General features: G+C 44.1%; 7 non-coding genes across 7 annotated transcripts; all 7 read right to left on the minus strand.

The window, feature by feature from the left end:
* Window positions 1-76: 76 nt before the first annotated feature.
* On the minus strand, window positions 77-272 carry LOC148334069 (U2 spliceosomal RNA). Its single transcript, XR_015844514.1, has one exon. It is a non-coding gene; the product is annotated as a U2 spliceosomal RNA (small nuclear RNA).
* Window positions 273-6,250: 5,978 nt separating this feature from the next.
* LOC148334070 (U1 spliceosomal RNA) lies at window positions 6,251-6,414 on the minus strand. The gene has a single exon (XR_015844350.1). It is a non-coding gene; the product is annotated as a U1 spliceosomal RNA (small nuclear RNA).
* Window positions 6,415-7,072: 658 nt separating this feature from the next.
* LOC148334071 (U2 spliceosomal RNA) lies at window positions 7,073-7,270 on the minus strand. The gene has a single exon (XR_015844529.1). It is a non-coding gene; the product is annotated as a U2 spliceosomal RNA (small nuclear RNA).
* A 5,978-nt stretch (window positions 7,271-13,248) lies between these two features.
* Window positions 13,249-13,412, minus strand: LOC148334072 (U1 spliceosomal RNA). Its single transcript, XR_015844390.1, has one exon. It is a non-coding gene; the product is annotated as a U1 spliceosomal RNA (small nuclear RNA).
* A 658-nt stretch (window positions 13,413-14,070) lies between these two features.
* On the minus strand, window positions 14,071-14,261 carry LOC148334073 (U2 spliceosomal RNA). Its single transcript, XR_015844415.1, has one exon. It is a non-coding gene; the product is annotated as a U2 spliceosomal RNA (small nuclear RNA).
* A 688-nt stretch (window positions 14,262-14,949) lies between these two features.
* LOC148334074 (U1 spliceosomal RNA) lies at window positions 14,950-15,113 on the minus strand. The gene has a single exon (XR_015844391.1). It is a non-coding gene; the product is annotated as a U1 spliceosomal RNA (small nuclear RNA).
* Window positions 15,114-15,771: 658 nt separating this feature from the next.
* Window positions 15,772-15,969, minus strand: LOC148334075 (U2 spliceosomal RNA). The gene has a single exon (XR_015844530.1). It is a non-coding gene; the product is annotated as a U2 spliceosomal RNA (small nuclear RNA).
* Window positions 15,970-16,875: the final 906 nt, after the last annotated feature.

A 16,875-nucleotide genomic window follows, 5' to 3' on the forward strand; every position in this document is an offset into this window, starting at 1 on the left:
TAAAGGGTTTCTTCGTTTTCCCACAGAACTACATAGAATGGAAACATCCAGCAACAAATTCATTGTGACCAGCAGAGGTGGGTGCACCGCTCCTGGCGGTACTGCAATACCAGGTCGATGCGTGGAATGGACGGAGCAAGCCCCTATTCCATCTCCCAGTTCCAAAAATCAATTTAATATATGGTCCCCAAATAGGGAACGTATCAGATATTAAACTGATAAGAACAGATTTTTTCTTTTGCAAAATTTTTATTGTTACTGTAGACATTGATGTTCACATCTCTCCAACATGGAGCACAACCTTAGTTCTGTGGTAACGTGTTAAAAAAGCAGCATGTTTGACATAGAGGTGTAAGGTAAAATGTATCTAAAATACATCTAGACAATATTTTTTAAAAAGCAATTGTTAAAAAAAGCACTTCAACCTCTGTTGTGCAGGAGCGTAGTATCGCCTTACGAAGTGGGACTTCATCCCACCCTCTCAAACAGAGTCCAGACAGATAAAACCTGCCAGGATGCTTCAAGGAGTTCCTCAGAGGTGTTGCATCTCTCCACTCTCTCCCGAGGAGCCAGGCCGTCGCTGCCAGGACCTTCCCTGTGGGCTCCGGTTCCCTCCTCCGGGCGGGCACAGACGACTCTTCTTGGTGACTGTGTCCTTGGCTTGCCGCAGGCAGCTCAGAGTAGCCGCTGCCATTCGGAGCACAGCCACAGGGGTGGTCTGTCTGTGCCTCCTTACCAGCAAGTTTCTGGAGGTCCAAATGGCGTCTTTGATGGCGGCAAGGGTGAGCCACTGCTTTGCAAAATGTTCTCTTGTGTTCGTCATTGGGCCCACCCCATAGAGCACGAATTGTGCATTGAGGACCTCCCTTGCTGGCAAGTCCGGGAATTGCAGGTGGCCGGCTGTCGCCCACAGGTCCGTGGCAGCACTGCACTCCCAGAGGAGGTGCCTCACCGACTCTTGGGCGCCACAACCAGGTCGGGGGCAGTTTGAGTGCGCTGCCATACCTCGGGAGTGCATAACGTACCTGACTGGGAGGATTTCGTGCGCCGCCATCCATGACATGTCCCGAAGTTTGTTTGGGAGGGCGGGATGGTTTACATTGCGCCAAACAGTTGTGGGCTCGCCGAATGCAAGCCCGCGCACTGGACATACCGTTTCCCGCTCCTGCACAACAGAGATGAGAGATCTGTGGTTTTTTAAAACATGGCATTCTTGATTTTCTAGTTTAAAATTCCTTAAAAAAACTTTTATAAAAGAATAGGCAAGCGGCAGGATAAAAGACACAGGCAGTCTTTGATCGCTAGGGATGAGTCTTAATTTCCGGAGGTAAGATCCCATTCAGAATCTTGACATTGCTCGAGCTTTTTGAGCGCTTGAGGCCTCTAGTGCAGTTTGGAAGTGCAGGGCCACATATCTGCTTCCCAAGAAGAGCTGGAGGTCCGGCACTCCTTTTCCCCCTTTTTCTCTGCTCATCTTCATTGTTGCTCTCTTCAGTCTCTCCCACTTGGATCCCCAGATGAAGTAAAAGATAGCCCGGTCCAAACCTAAAAGGATACTTCTTGTTGGGATAAAAACAGAGCTGATTAATAAAAGCAATGGTAGAATAACTGCTTTTATGATTAAAACTTTTCCCTCTATGGTCAGTTCCCTCATTCTCCAAAAAACAAGTCTTTTCCTCACTTTCCCTACCACGTCGCCCCAACTTGCTTCTCCTCCCCCTTCCCTGCCAAATCTGATCCCGAGTATTTTCTGGTCAGTTTTTGTCAATGTCAGGGGTAAACCTGTCTTTTCTGTCAATGTCCACGGTCCATAAAACTGTGCTTGTGTCTTGGCTCTATTAAGTTTTGACCCAGAGGCCCTCCCATACCAATCAGTCAAGTCCAAAGCCCTTGTCACAGATAAAAGGTCTGAGCACAGGATATTAAAATCGTCCATATATAAAATACATTTTGTCGTAAGTCCCCCGCCACCTGGAATGTTAACCCCCTTGATCATTTTATCCTTTCTCAACATCTGTGCCAGCGGTTCTATGCATAGGACATAGAGGAGTGCAGATAAAGGACAACCCTGACGGACACCGCAGTTAATTTGGACTGCTTTTGTCAGGTCCCCATTAACCACAAATCTACTGCTAATATCCCGGTACAGCAATCCCACCCACGCTATATACCTTTCGGGAAAACCCCATTTTTGCAGTACTCTAAAGAGGTACCGGTGCGAGATTCGGTCAAACGCTTTCTCAAAATCTAAATTTAGGACTACTAGCCGCATATTTCTGTCTCTCGCATAACAGATGGTGTCACGGATCAGCATGAGGCTGTCCGTGATCTTCCTCCCCGCGATGGCACAGGTTTGATCCGGGTTGATCAATTCGCCCATAAAAACAGACATGCGTGTAGCTAAAAGTTTACTAAAAAGTTTGCAATCAACATTTAAAAGCGTGATAGGTCGCCAGTTGTCCAGGTCCGCCTTGTCTCCCTTCTTGTGCAGTAGTGTCACTATCCCTACTCTAAAACTGTCTGGTAGTCGGCTTGTTTTGTCAAATTCATTAAAAACAGTGATTAAATCCGGTGCTATAATGTCCCAAAAAGTCAAATAAAATTCCAGGCAGAGTCCGTCCTCACCCGGAGCTTTTGCTTTCTTAAATTGTTTTATGCATTTGTTTAATTCCTCTTGAGTAAAATCTCGCGTTAAAAGCACTTTATCAGTCACTGTTTTCTCAATAAAATTCAATACTTCCGACGTTGTCTCAGGTTGAATCTCTTTCCTGTCATACAGTTTCTGGTAGTAGCTTTCCACTGTCTCTTTTATTTCACTGCTTATTTCTGTTATAGCACCATTTACTTTTCGCAACTTAAAAATACCCCCACTCTTGTTCATAATTCTTTTAAAAAAGTACCTTGTACATTTTTCTCCTTCCTCTATCTCCTTTTCTTTACTCCTTAGTATTACACCTTTACTTTTGATGTCTGCTAAAAGCCTCAATTTATTTTTAATCTGTTTAATTTCCTCATTAAAATTGATACCCTTTTGTGAGAGGTTAAAATACCTTTGTAGTCTTTTTTGTAGTCCTAACATATGTTTCATTTCCTTCTTTTTCTTCTCTCTTCCTGCTTCTCTAAAAAAGGTCTGGGTTCTTAACTTTATCATTTCCCACCATTGTGCTCGTGATTCAAACAGGTCTTGGAGCGTTTTCCAATTTTTGTACTGCTCCCTGTATTTGTTCACCAGGACTTCGTCTTCAAGAAGGGAACAGTTGAGCCTCCAGAGGCCTCTGCCGACTGTCAAACCAGATGGGATTGACAGGTTGCAAGAAAGTGAGAGGTGGTCTGAGAAGAAGACAGGGGTTAATCTCGCATCAGTTGGTGGCCAACCCCGTGTAAATAAATAGTCAATGCGAGAGGCTTTGCTGCTATCTCCGCTAAACCATGTAAAACCCTCCTCTCTTGGATGTATGGTTTTAAAACAATCATCTAATTTAAAAACCCGGCACATGTCCTTCAGTAAAACAGATGTTTTATCAACTTTAAAATCCTCCCCAGCTCCTTTTTTATCATTTCTGCTTAAAACACAGTTAAAATCTCCTCCCATAATAAAGGGTGCACGACCTAGCATGTGACACTGCAAGTTCTCTAAAAGTTCATACCTGTCGTGTTTTTCATTTGGACCGTAAATATTTAAAAGGTTAAAACCCTTTCCCATGAAGGTTAGGTGTGCTAAAAGTGCTCGTCCATCTATTAAAACCGTGCTACCTTTAATTGCAATTCGAGTGTTGTTTATTAAAATGGCCACTCCATCGTTGCGGTTTTCGTTCGACCCACTCCATAAAGATGGGTGTGGCCACATTTCCTCCCACTGCTTATAATTTTTTAAAAAGGGAATACCACATTCTTGCATTAAAAACACATCAGACTTAAGAGTTTTTAAAAAGGACAATACGCTCTGAGCACGAGTCTTTGATTTCACACTTCTAACGTTTATAGTCGAGAAGGTGAGAGTTAAGGATATGATTAAAAATGGAGGCCTACAAAACAGGGTATCAAAAGGAGGAAGCTCTTTAAAACTAATCAATTAGGTAATTTCTTGAGACCGGAGTTCTTCCTTCACCTGAGCAATAGGTGTAGGATTCGGGAGTCTTGGTGATGGTCTTTCTCGCAATCTTAAATTCATTGTGTTATGGTTTTTGGGCGTTGATTGTAGTACTATGTTCAAAAAAGACAGCTCGTTTGGTGAGTTGCAAGGAAAAACCCTGTGCTCTTCCACGTCGCTCTCTGAGCTCCCGGGCTTTCCCCTCTTCTCTAAGGTCAATGGAGACTCAGAAGACCGCTCAGATGCTAGTCGTTTAATTTTTTGTGTACAAGGAATTTCGCTGCGTTCACTACTAGTCTGGTCTTCCATGTTGGTTTTGCTCGATTCGGTTGTGGGCATTTGTGGCAACATGCAACTTTCTTCTGAACTCCCCATTGGTGTAGTCAACATATGCCCCTCCCCTTCCACCTCCTCACCTGTTCCCTCTCCACCAATGACAGGTTTTGGAGGGAGATTTGAATTTTCCGGTGTGTCTTTTGGTTGTTTGTCCATTTCAATTTCATTTAGCAGTACCATTTCTTTCCCAGCCTTCAATTTGTTGGCAAATGATTTCGGACAATTTCTGTAGAGGTGGTTTGATTCCCCACAGAGATTGCACTTTCTGCCATTGGTGCATTCTTCAAAAGTATGCCCAATTACTCTGCATTTTCCACAAATTATCTGCTGACATGCTTCTGCCAGGTGTCCATGCTCACCACACTTGCGGCAGAGCTTGGGTTGACCCTGGTAGTGTATGTAGCCTCGGTTTTCACCCAGGACTATCATTGATGGGAGATGTTTCAGGCCCTGGAAGCCCTGGGGGTCCTGCCATTGTTGAATGGGTACCCGCCAGGCACAGTTCCAGATGCCATCCTCATCTCTCACTTTCATAGCCTGGCCTTTCACCGTGCAATATCTACCCAGCCAAAAACAAATGTCATCTGCATTCACTGTCTCATTAAACATTCTGACAATAACTGTTTTAGCAGCATTATCAGTCAGTTTTTCCACATTGAACGCAGAAAACTGGGCTTTTACCTCTTCATAACGAAGCCAAAATTCGCGAAGATTTAGAGCAGAGCTGAAACTAACATCAAAACCTTTGCTAAAAGGCAACGTTATGATACAGTTCAGGTCATTAGCATTAAATTCCAAGGTCTGTTGGATAAGTTTCCTGGAAAAATCCAGTCTGGACATTACCAGGACCTCTCCATTAACTTCCTTGAAAGTAAAACGTACACTGTGGTGCCTCCGCATGCCGGCATGGGTGGCCGACATAGCCGGAGAACCACAGGACGTAGATAATAAATAATAACAAATACTAGTTTATATTTACTTACCTTAGTCGGATAACTGAAAATACAAAGGTTATTATCAACAATAAGCAACAGCTGATATATCCCCCAATGAATAAGTCCTATACCACAGCAGGTATAGAACCAACACACCCAAAGGAGGTGATCGCAGTCTTAGCCAAAAGGCCGAGAAGCGATATCAGCAAACTGACACAGGGGGCGACTTGATTCTCGACATTCCGAGCAACAGTGACGGTGACCAATGTAAAATGATCACAACAAACCATTTACATGCCAAACATCAAACTCACACATTTTTAGCTGAAAACGAGACCAACTGTGTTGCTTGCCAGCCTGCGAACGAAACAAAAGCTGAGCAATTGCTGGGTACTGTGGTCCATGTGACCCAAAGTGGACCAATTGGAAACAGCAATAGAAGTATTCCATTTACTGGCATCGCAATGCTCTTAAATGGTTAAATAGTCCGACGTGCGAATTTCAAGAATCTAATAAAACGTATTGCGGATCGTAAGAGGACAATTGTGTTGCTTTTCCTCCTCTAAGTGAAAAGAAAGTTAGGAAATCGCTCGCCTGTCACGTGATCCATATCGGACCAATATGAATTCTGCGCTAACTTCATGCCGTGTAACCATGTAAAACAGTCCTAAACAGACTAAAAAACCGAGATCTTTTCGTTTACACGCACTTCCTGCTTCCCAATTGACATTGTCACTTGCTAGCGCCACCACTTGTGTGGAGGTGAATGACAGTAATTTGTCAACTGCGAAAGAAGCTAACTATTTATCGCATGTTGACAAATAAGCATGATACCGTGCTCACTAAGTGACATGAATGATTTTATTTCATTGTCATTACCATCAGAAATGAGGGGAGAGCGCGAACGCAGTCCCCCACTGTCAGAAATTGTGCAGTCGAGATTCCCACATTTGGGGAATTCGCAGGGGTCAGTACAGCCGGAGTGCAATGGCTGAGCCTCACCCTGGGTGAACCACCTTCGTGATCATGGTATCTCCCCTGCCAGGTAAGTATGAGATGTACACATTGCCAGGCCAAAAGGTTAAGCACCCACACCATCTTCAGTCACGGGCCCGATTGCAACGCACGTGTGATCGCATGCACACACATACACGCTGGATGATGCATGACACGTACATTAATTTAAGTAGTCTCTTTTAGACTTGCATGAAGTAAATATTTGTGAATGAGGTCAAAAGAATCAGCAAAAACATTCCCATCACGCCTTGCTTAAATTCTAACAAGAATTCAAAGCGAGAATTGAATTGACCCTGCCCCACGCCTTTCTAGCACTCATTTCCTGTTTCTTTGTGTGGTCAGGAACATGTAGCGGTGTAACAATTCAAACTCCTTTACAAAACTTTACTTATTTACGTTTTTGATTAGCCAAGCGCCAATATTATAACTTTATAGGAAATTTATATGATCTATATTTGAAACCATTATTTATATGACCACCCACCGCATGTTCCCTCAATAACGGAGCAAGACGACGCTTTCTTCAATGAAAGAATGTCCTTTAAGCCGCAGCATGACATGGTATTCGGTGAAAGTCTCAAAAACAAGAGACAGCCTTTGAGAAACACGACAGCTGCTTAAAGGGTTTCTTCGTTTTCCCACAGAACTACATAGAATGGAAACATCCAGCAACAAATTCATTGTGACCAGCAGAGGTGGGTGCACCGCTCCTGGCGGTACTGCAATACCAGGTCGATGCGTGGAATGGACGGAGCAAGCCCCTATTCCATCTCCCAGTTCCAAAAATCAATTTAATATATGGTCCCCAAATAGGGAACGTATCAGATATTAAACTGATAAGAACAGATTTTTTTTCTTTTGCAAAATTTTTATTGTTACTGTAGACATTGATGTTCACATCTCTCCAACATGGAGCACAATCTTAGTTCTGTGGTAACGTGTTAAAAAAGCAGCATGTTTGACATAGAGGTGTAAGGTAAAATGTATCTAAAATACATCTAGACAATATTTTTTAAAAAGCAATTGTTAAAAAAAGCACTTCAATCTCTGTTGTGCAGGAGCGTAGTATCGCCTTACTAAGTGGGACTTCATCCCACCCTCTCAAACAGAATCCAGACAGATAAGACCTGCCAGGATGCTTCAAGGAGTTCCTCAGAGGTGTTGCATCTCTCCACTCTCTCCCGAGGAGCCAGGCCGTCGCTGCCAGGACCTTCCCTGTGGGCTCCGGTTCCCTCCTCCGGGCGGGCACAGACGACTCTTCTTGGTGACTGTGTCCTTGGCTTGCCGCAGGCAGCTCAGAGTAGCCGCTGACATTCGGAGCACAGCCACGGGGGTGGTCTGTCTGTGCCTCCTTACCAGCAAGTTTCTGGAGGTCCAAATGGCATCTTTGATGGCGGCAAGGGTGAGCCACTGCTTTGCAAAATGTTCTCTTGTGTTCGTCATTGGGCCCACCCCATAGAGCACGAATTGTGCATTGAGGACCTCCCTTGCTGGCAAGTCCGGGAATTGCAGGTGGCCGGCTGTCGCCCACAGGTCCGTGGCAGCACTGCACTCCCAGAGGAGGTGCCTCACCGACTCTTGGGCGCCACAACCAGGTCGGGGGCAGTTTGAGTGCGCTGCCATACCTCGGGAGTGCATAACGTACCTGACTGGGAGGATTTCGTGCGCCGCCATCCATGACAGGTCCCGAAGTTTGTTTGGGAGGGCGGGATGGTTTACATTGCGCCAAACAGTTGTGGGCTCGCCGAATGCAAGCCCGCGCACTGGACATACCGTTTCCCGCTCCTGCACAACAGAGATGAGAGATCTGTGGTTTTTTAAAACATGGCATTCTTGATTTTCTAGTTTAAAATTCCTTAAAAAAACTTTTATAAAAGAATAGGCAGGCGGCAGGATAAAAGACACAGGCAGTCTTTGATCGCTAGGGATGAGTCTTAATTTCCGGAGGTAAGATCCCATCCAGAATCTTAACATTGCTCGAGCTTTTTGAGCGCTTGAGGGCTCTAGTGCAGTTTGGAAGTGCAGGGCCACATATCTGCTTCCCAAGAAGAGCTGGAGGTCCGGCACTCCTTTTCCCCCTTTTTCTCTGCTCATCTTCATTGTTGCTCTCTTCAGTCTCTCCCACTTGGATCCCCAGATGAAGTAAAAGATAGCCCGGTCCAAACCTAAAAGGATACTTCTTGTTGGGATAAAAACAGAACTGATTAATAAAAGCAATGGTAGAATAACTGCTTTTATGATTAAAACTTTTCCCTCTATGGTCAGTTCCCTCATTCTCCAAAAAACAAGTCTTTTCCTCACTTTCCCTACCACGTCGCCCCAACTTGCTTCTCCTCCCCCTTCCCTGCCAAATCTGATCCCGAGTATTTTCTGGTCAGTTTTTGTCAATGTCAGGGGTAAACCTGTCTTTTCTGTCAATGTCCACGGTCCATAAAACTGTGCTTGTGTCTTGGCTCTATTAAGTTTTGACCCAGAGGCCCTCCCATACCAATCAGTCAAGTCCAAAGCCCTTGTCACCGATAAAAGGTCTGAGCACAGGATATTAAAATCGTCCATATATAAAATACATTTTGTCGTGAGTCCCCCGCCACCTGGAATGTTAACCCCCTTGATCATTTTATCCTTTCTCAACATCTGTGCCAGCGGTTCTATGCATAGGACATAGAGGAGTGCAGATAAAGGACAACCCTGACGGACACCGCAGTTAATTTGGACTGCTTTTGTCAGGTCCCCATTAACCACAAATCTACTGCTAATATCCCGGTACAGCAATCCCACCCACGCTATATACCTTTCGGGAAAACCCCATTTTTGCAGTACTCTAAAGAGGTACCGGTGCGAGATTCGGTCAAACGCTTTCTCAAAATCTAAATTTAGGACTACTAGCCGCATATTTCTGTCTCTCGCATAACAGATGGTGTCACGGATCAGCATGAGGCTGTCCGTGATCTTCCTCCCCACGATGGCACAGGTTTGATCCGGGTTGATCAATTCGCCCATAAAAACAGACATGCGTGTAGCTAAAAGTTTACTAAAAAGTTTGCAATCAACATTTAAAAGCGTGATAGGTCGCCAGTTGTCCAGGTCCGCCTTGTCTCCCTTCTTGTGCAGTAGTGTCACTATCCCTACTCTAAAACTGTCTGGTAGTCGGCTTGTTTTGTCAAATTCATTAAAAACAGTGATTAAATCCGGTGCTATAATGTCCCAAAAGGTCAAATAAAATTCCAGGCAGAGTCCGTCCTCACCCGGAGCTTTTGCTTTCTTAAATTGTTTTATGCATTTGTTTAATTCCTCTTGAGTAAAATCTCGCGTTAAAAGCACTTTATCAGTCACTGTTTTCTCAATAAAATTCAATACTTCCGACGTTGTCTCAGGTTGAATCTCTTTCCTGTCATACAGTTTCTGGTAGTAGCTTTCCACTGTCTCTTTTATTTCACTGCTTATTTCTCTTATAGCACCATTTACTTTTCGCAACTTAAAAATACCCCCACTCTTGTTCATAATTCTTTTAAAAAAGTACCTTGTACATTTTTCTCCTTCCTCTATCTCCTTTTCTTTACTCCTTAGTATTACACCTTTACTTTTGATGTCTGCTAAAAGCCTCAATTTATTTTTAATCTGTTTAATTTCCTCATTAAAATTGATACCCTTTTGTGAGAGGTTAAAATACCTTTGTAGTCTTTTTTGTAGTCCTAACATATGTTTCATTTCCTTCTTTTTCTTCTCTCTTCCTGCTTCTCTAAAAAAGGTCTGGGTTCTTAACTTTATCATTTCCCACCATTGTGCTCGTGATTCAAACAGGTCTTGGAGCGTTTGCCAATTTTTGTACTGCTCCCTGTATTTGTTCACCAGGACTTCGTCTTCAAGAAGGGAACAGTTGAGCCTCCAGAGGCCTCTGCCAACTGTCAAACCAGATGGGATTGACAGGTTGCAAGAAAGTGAGAGGTGGTCTGAGAAGAAGACAGGGGTTAATCTCGCATCAGTTGGTGTCCAACCCCGTGTAAATAAATAGTCAATGCGAGAGGCTTTGCTGCTATCTCCGCTAAACCATGTAAAACCCTCCTCTCTTGGATGTATGGTTTTAAAACAATCATCTAATTTAAAAACCCGGCACATGTCCTTCAGTAAAACAGATGTTTTATCAACTTTAAAATCCTCCCCAGCTCCTTTTTTATCATTTCTGCTTAAAACACAGTTAAAATCTCCTCCCATAATAAAGGGTGCACGACCTAGCATGTGACACTGCAAGTTCTCTAAAAGTTCATACCTGTCGTGTTTTTCATTTGGACCGTATATATTTAAAAGGTTAAAACCCTTTCCCATGAAGGTTAGGTGTGCTAAAAGTGCTCGTCCATCTATTAAAACCGTGCTACCTTTAATTGCAATTCGAGTGTTGTTTATTAAAATGGCCACTCCATCGTTGCGGTTTTCGTTCGACCCACTCCATAAAGATGGGTGTGGCCACATTTCCTCCCACTGCTTATCATTTTTTAAAAAGGGAATACCACATTCTTGCATTAAAAACACATCAGACTTAAGAGTTTTTAAAAAGGACAATACGCTCTGAGCACGAGTCTTTGATTTCACACTTCTAACGTTTATAGTCGAGAAGGTGAGAGTTAAAGATATGATTTAAAATGGAGGCCTACAAAACAGGGTATCAAAAGGAGGAAGCTCTTTAAAACTAATCAATTAGGTAATTTCTTGAGACCGGAGTTCTTCCTTCACCTGAGCAATAGGTGTAGGATTCGGGAGTCTTGGTGATGGTCTTTCTCGCAATCTTAAATTCATTGTGTTATGGTTTTTGGGCGTTGATTGTAGTACTATGTTCAAAAAAGACAGCTCGTTTGGTGAGTTGCAAGGAAAAACCCTGTGCTCTTCCACGTCGCTCTCTGAGCTCCCGGGCCTTCCCCTCTTCTCTAAGGTCAATGGAGACTCAGAAGACCGCTCAGATGCTAGTCGTTTAATTTTTTGTGTACAAGGAATTTCGCTGCGTTCACTACTAGTCTGGTCTTCCATGTTGGTTTTGGTCGATTCGGTTGTGGGCATTTGTGGCAACATGCTACTTTCTTCTGAACTCCCCATTGGTGTAGTCAACATATGCCCCTGCCCTTCCACCTCCTCACCTGTTCCCTCTCCACCAATGACAGGTTTTGGAGGGAGATTTGAATTTTCCGGTGTGTCTTTTGGTTGTTTGTCCATTTCAATTTCATTTAGCAGTACCATTTCTTTCCCAGCCTTCAATTTGTTGGCAAATGATTTTGGACAATTTCTGTAGAGGTGGTTTGATTCCCCACAGAGATTGCACTTTCTGCCATTGGTGCATTCTTCAAAAGTATGCCCAATTACTCTGCATTTTCCACAAATTATCTGCTGACATGCTTCTGCCAGGTGTCCATGCTCACCACACTTGCGGCAGAGCTTGGGTTGACCCTGGTAGTGTATGTAGCCTCGGTTTTCACCCAAAACTATCATTGATGGGAGATGTTTCAGGCCCTGGAAGCCCTGGGGGTCCTGCCATTGTTGAATGGGTACCCGCCAGGCACAGTTCCAGATGCCATCCTCATCTCTCACTTTCATAGCCTGGCCTTTCACCGTGCAATATCTACCCAGCCAAAAACAAATGTCATCTGCATTCACTGTCTCATTAAACATTCTGACAATAACTGTTTTAGCAGCATTATCAGTCAGTTTTTCCACATTGAACGCAGAAAACTGGGCTTTTACCTCTTCATAACGAAGCCAAAATTCACGAAGATTTTGAGCAGAGCTGAAACTAACATCAAAACCTTTGCTAAAAGGCAACGTTATGATACAGTTCAGGTCATTAGCATTAAATTCCAAGGTCTGTTGGATAAGTTTCCTGGAAAAATCCAGTCTGGACATTACCAGGAACTCTCCATTAACTCCCTTGAAAGTAAAACGTACACTGTGGTGCCTCCGCATGCCGGCATGGGTGGCCGACATAGCCGGAGAACCACAGGACGTAGATAATAAATAATAACAAATACTAGTTTACATTTACTTACCTTAGTCGGATAACTGAAAATACAAAGGTTATTATCAACAATAAGCAACAGCTGATATATCCCCCAATGAATAAGTCCTATACCACAGCAGGTATAGAACCAACACGCCCAAAGGAGGTGATCGCAGTCTTAGCCAACAGGCCGAGAAGCGATATCAGCAAACTGACACAGGGGGCGACTTGATTCTCGACATTCCGAGCAACAGTGACGGTGACCAATGTAAAATGATCACAACAAACCATTTACATGCCAAACATCAAACTCACACATTTTTAGCTGAAAACGAGACCAACTGTGTTGCTTGCCAGCCTGCGAACGAAACAAAAGCTGAGCAATTGCTGGGTACTGTAGTCCATGTGACCCAAAGTGGACCAATTGGAAACAGCAATAGAAGTATTCCATTCACTGGCATCGCAATGCTCTTAAATGGTTAAATAGTCCGACGTGCGAATTTCAAGAATCTAATAAAACGTATTGCGGATCGTAAGAGGACAATTGTGTTGCTTTTCCTCCTCTAAGTGAAAAGAAAGTTAGGAAATCGCTCGCCTGTCACGTGATCCATATCGGACCAATATGAATTCTGCGCTAACTTCATGCCGTGTAACCATGTAAAACAGTCCTAAACAGACTAAAAAACCGAGATCTTTTCGTTTACACGCACTTCCTGCTTCCCAATTGACATTGTCACTTGCTAGCGCCACCACTTGTATGGAGGTGAATGACAGTAATTTGTCAACTGCGAAAGAAGCTAACTATTTATCGCATGTTGACAAATAAGCATGATACCGTGCTCACTAAGTGACATGAATGATTTTATTTCATTGTCATAACCATCAGAAATCAGGGGAGAGCGCGAACGCAGTCCCCCACTGTCAGAAATTGTGCAGTCGAGATTCCCACATTTGGGGAATTCGCAGGGGTCAGTACAGCCGGAGTGCAATGGCTGAGCCTCACCCTGGCTGAACCACCTTCGTGATCATGGTATCTCGCCTGCCAGGTAAGTATGAGATGTACACATTGCCAGGCCAAAAGGTGAAGCACCCACACCATCTTCAGTCACGGGCCCGATTGCAACGCACGTGTGATCGCATGCACACACATACACGCTGGATGATGCATGACACGTACATTAATTTAAGTAGTCTCTTTTAGACTTGCATTAAGTAAATATTTGTGAATGAGGTCAAAAGAATCAGCAAAAACATTCCCATCACGCCTTGCTTAAATTCTAACAAGAATTCAAAGCGAGAATTGAATTGACCCGGCCCCACGCCTTTCTAGCACTCATTTCCTGTTTCTTTGTGTGGTCAGGAACATGTAGCGGTGTAACAATTCAAACTCCTTTACAAAACTTTACTTATTTACGTTTTTGATTAGCCAAGCGCCAATATTATAACTTTATAGGAAATTTATATGATCTATATTTGAAACCATTATTTATATGACCACCCACCGCATGTTCCCTCAATAACGGAGCAAGACGACGCTTTCTTCAATGAAAGAATGTCCTTTAAGCCGCAGCATGACATGGTATTCGGTGAAAGTCTCAAAAACAAGAGACAGCCTTTGAGAAACACGACAGCTGCTTAAAGGGTTTCTTCGTTTTCCCACAGAACTACATAGAATGGAAACATCCAGCAACAAATTCATTGTGACCAGCAGAGGTGGGTGCACCGCTCCTGGCGGTACTGCAATACCAGGTCGATGCGTGGAATGGACGGAGCAAGCCCCTATTCCATCTCCTAGTTCCAAAAATCAATTTAATATATGGTCCCCAAATAGGGAACGTATCAGATATTAAACTGATAAGAACAGATACTACACTTGATCTTAGCCAAAAGGCCGAGAAGCGATATCAGCAAACTGACACAGGGGGCGACTTGATTCTCGACATTCCGAGCAACAGTGACGGTGACCAATGTAAAATGATCACAACAAACCATTTACATGCCAAACATCAAACTCACACATTTTTAGCTGAAAACGAGACCAACTGTGTTGCTTGCCAGCCTGCGAACGAAACAAAAGCTGAGCAATTGCTGGGTACTGTAGTCCATGTGACCCAAAGTGGACCAATTGGAAACAGCAATAGAAGTATTCCATTTACTGGCATCGCAATGCTCTTAAATGGTTAAATAGTCCGACGTGCGAATTTCAAGAATCTAATAAAACGTATTGCGGATCGTAAGAGGACAATTGTGTTGCTTTTCCTCCTCTAAGTGAAAAGAAAGTTAGGAAATCGCTCGCCTGTCACGTGATCCATATCGGACCAATATGAATTCTGCGCTAACTTCATGCCGTGTAACCATGTAAAACAGTCCTAAACAGACTAAAAAACCGAGATCTTTTCGTTTACACGCACTTCCTGCTTCCCAATTGACATTGTCACTTGCTAGCGCCACCACTTGTGTGGAGGTGAATGACAGTAATTTGTCAACTGCGAAAGAAGCTAACTATTTATCGCATGTTGACAAATAAGCATGATACCGTGCTCACTAAGAGACATGAATGATTTTATTTCATTGTCATAACCATCAGAAATCAGGGGAGAGCGCGAACGCAGTCCCCCACTGTCAGAAATTGTGCAGTCGAGATTCCCACATTTGGGGAATTCGCAGGGGTCAGTACAGCCGGAGTGCAATGGCTGAGCCTCACCCTGGCTGAACCACCTTCGTGATCATGGTATCTCGCCTGCCAGGTAAGTATGAGATGTACACATTGCCAGGCCAAAAGGTGAAGCACCCACACCATCTTCAGTCACGGGCCCGATTGCAACGCACGTGTGATCGCATGCACACACATACACGCTGGATGATGCATGACACATACATTAATTTAAGTAGTCTCTTTTAGACTTGCATGAAGTAAATATTTGTGAATGAGGTCAAAAGAATCAGCAAAAACATTCCCATCACGCCTTGCTTAAATTCTAACAAGAATTCAAAGCGAGAATTGAATTGACCCTGCCCCACGCCTTTCTAGCACTCATTTCCTGTTTCTTTGTGTGGTCAGGAACATGTAGCGGTGTAACAATTCAAACTCCTTTACAAAACTTTACTTATTTACGTTTTTGATTAGCCAAGCGCCAATATTATAACTTTATAGGAAATTTATATGATCTATATTTGAAACCATTATTTATATGACCACCCACCGCATGTTCCCTCAATAACGGAGCAAGACGACGCTTTCTTCAATGAAAGAATGTCCTTTAAGCCGCAGCATGACATGGTATTCGGTGAAAGTCTCAAAAACAAGAGACAGCCTTTGAGAAACACGACAGCTGCTTAAAGGGTTTCTTCGTTTTCCCACAGAACTACATAGAATGGAAACATCCAGCAACAAATTCATTGTGACCAGCAGAGGTGGGTGCACCGCTCCTGGCGGTACTGCAATACCAGGTCGATGCGTGGAATGGACGGAGCAAGCCCCTATTCCATCTCCCAGTTCCAAAAATCAATTTAATATATGGTCCCCAAATAGGGAACGTATCAGATATTAAACTGATAAGAACAGATTTTTTTTCTTTTGCAAAATTTTTATTGTTACTGTAGACATTGATGTTCACATCTCTCCAACATGGAGCACAATCTTAGTTCTGTGGTAACGTGTTAAAAAAGCAGCATGTTTGACATAGAGGTGTAAGGTAAAATGTATCTAAAATACATCTAGACAATATTTTTTAAAAAGCAATTGTTAAAAAAAGCACTTCAATCTCTGTTGTGCAGGAGCGTAGTATCGCCTTACTAAGTGGGACTTCATCCCACCCTCTCAAACAGAATCCAGACAGATAAGACCTGCCAGGATGCTTCAAGGAGTTCCTCAGAGGTGTTGCATCTCTCCACTCTCTCCCGAGGAGCCAGGCCGTCGCTGCCAGGACCTTCCCTGTGGGCTCCGGTTCCCTCCTCCGGGCGGGCACAGACGACTCTTCTTGGTGACTGTGTCCTTGGCTTGCCGCAGGCAGCTCAGAGTAGCCGCTGACATTCGGAGCACAGCCACGGGGGTGGTCTGTCTGTGCCTCCTTACCAGCAAGTTTCTGGAGGTCCAAATGGCATCTTTGATGGCGGCAAGGGTGAGCCACTGCTTTGCAAAATGTTCTCTTGTGTTCGTCATTGGGCCCACCCCATAGAGCACGAATTGTGCATTGAGGACCTCCCTTGCTGGCAAGTCCGGGAATTGCAGGTGGCCGGCTGTCGCCCACAGGTCCGTGGCAGCACTGCACTCCCAGAGGAGGTGCCTCACCGACTCTTGGGCGCCACAACCAGGTCGGGGGCAGTTTGAGTGCGCTGCCATACCTCGGGAGTGCATAACGTACCTGACTGGGAGGATTTCGTGCGCCGCCATCCATGACAGGTCCCGAAGTTTGTTTGGGAGGGCGGGATGGTTTACATTGCGCCAAACAGTTGTGGGCTCGCCGAATGCAAGCCCGCGCACTGGACATACCGTTTCCCGCTCCTGCACAACAGAG

The sequence above is a fragment of the Idiotropiscis lumnitzeri genome, chromosome 7 (assembly GCF_059441095.1).
Source record: "Idiotropiscis lumnitzeri isolate Australia: NSW breed Sydney's pygmy pipehorse chromosome 7, RoL_Ilum_1.0, whole genome shotgun sequence".
NCBI lineage: Eukaryota > Metazoa > Chordata > Actinopteri > Syngnathiformes > Syngnathidae > Idiotropiscis > Idiotropiscis lumnitzeri.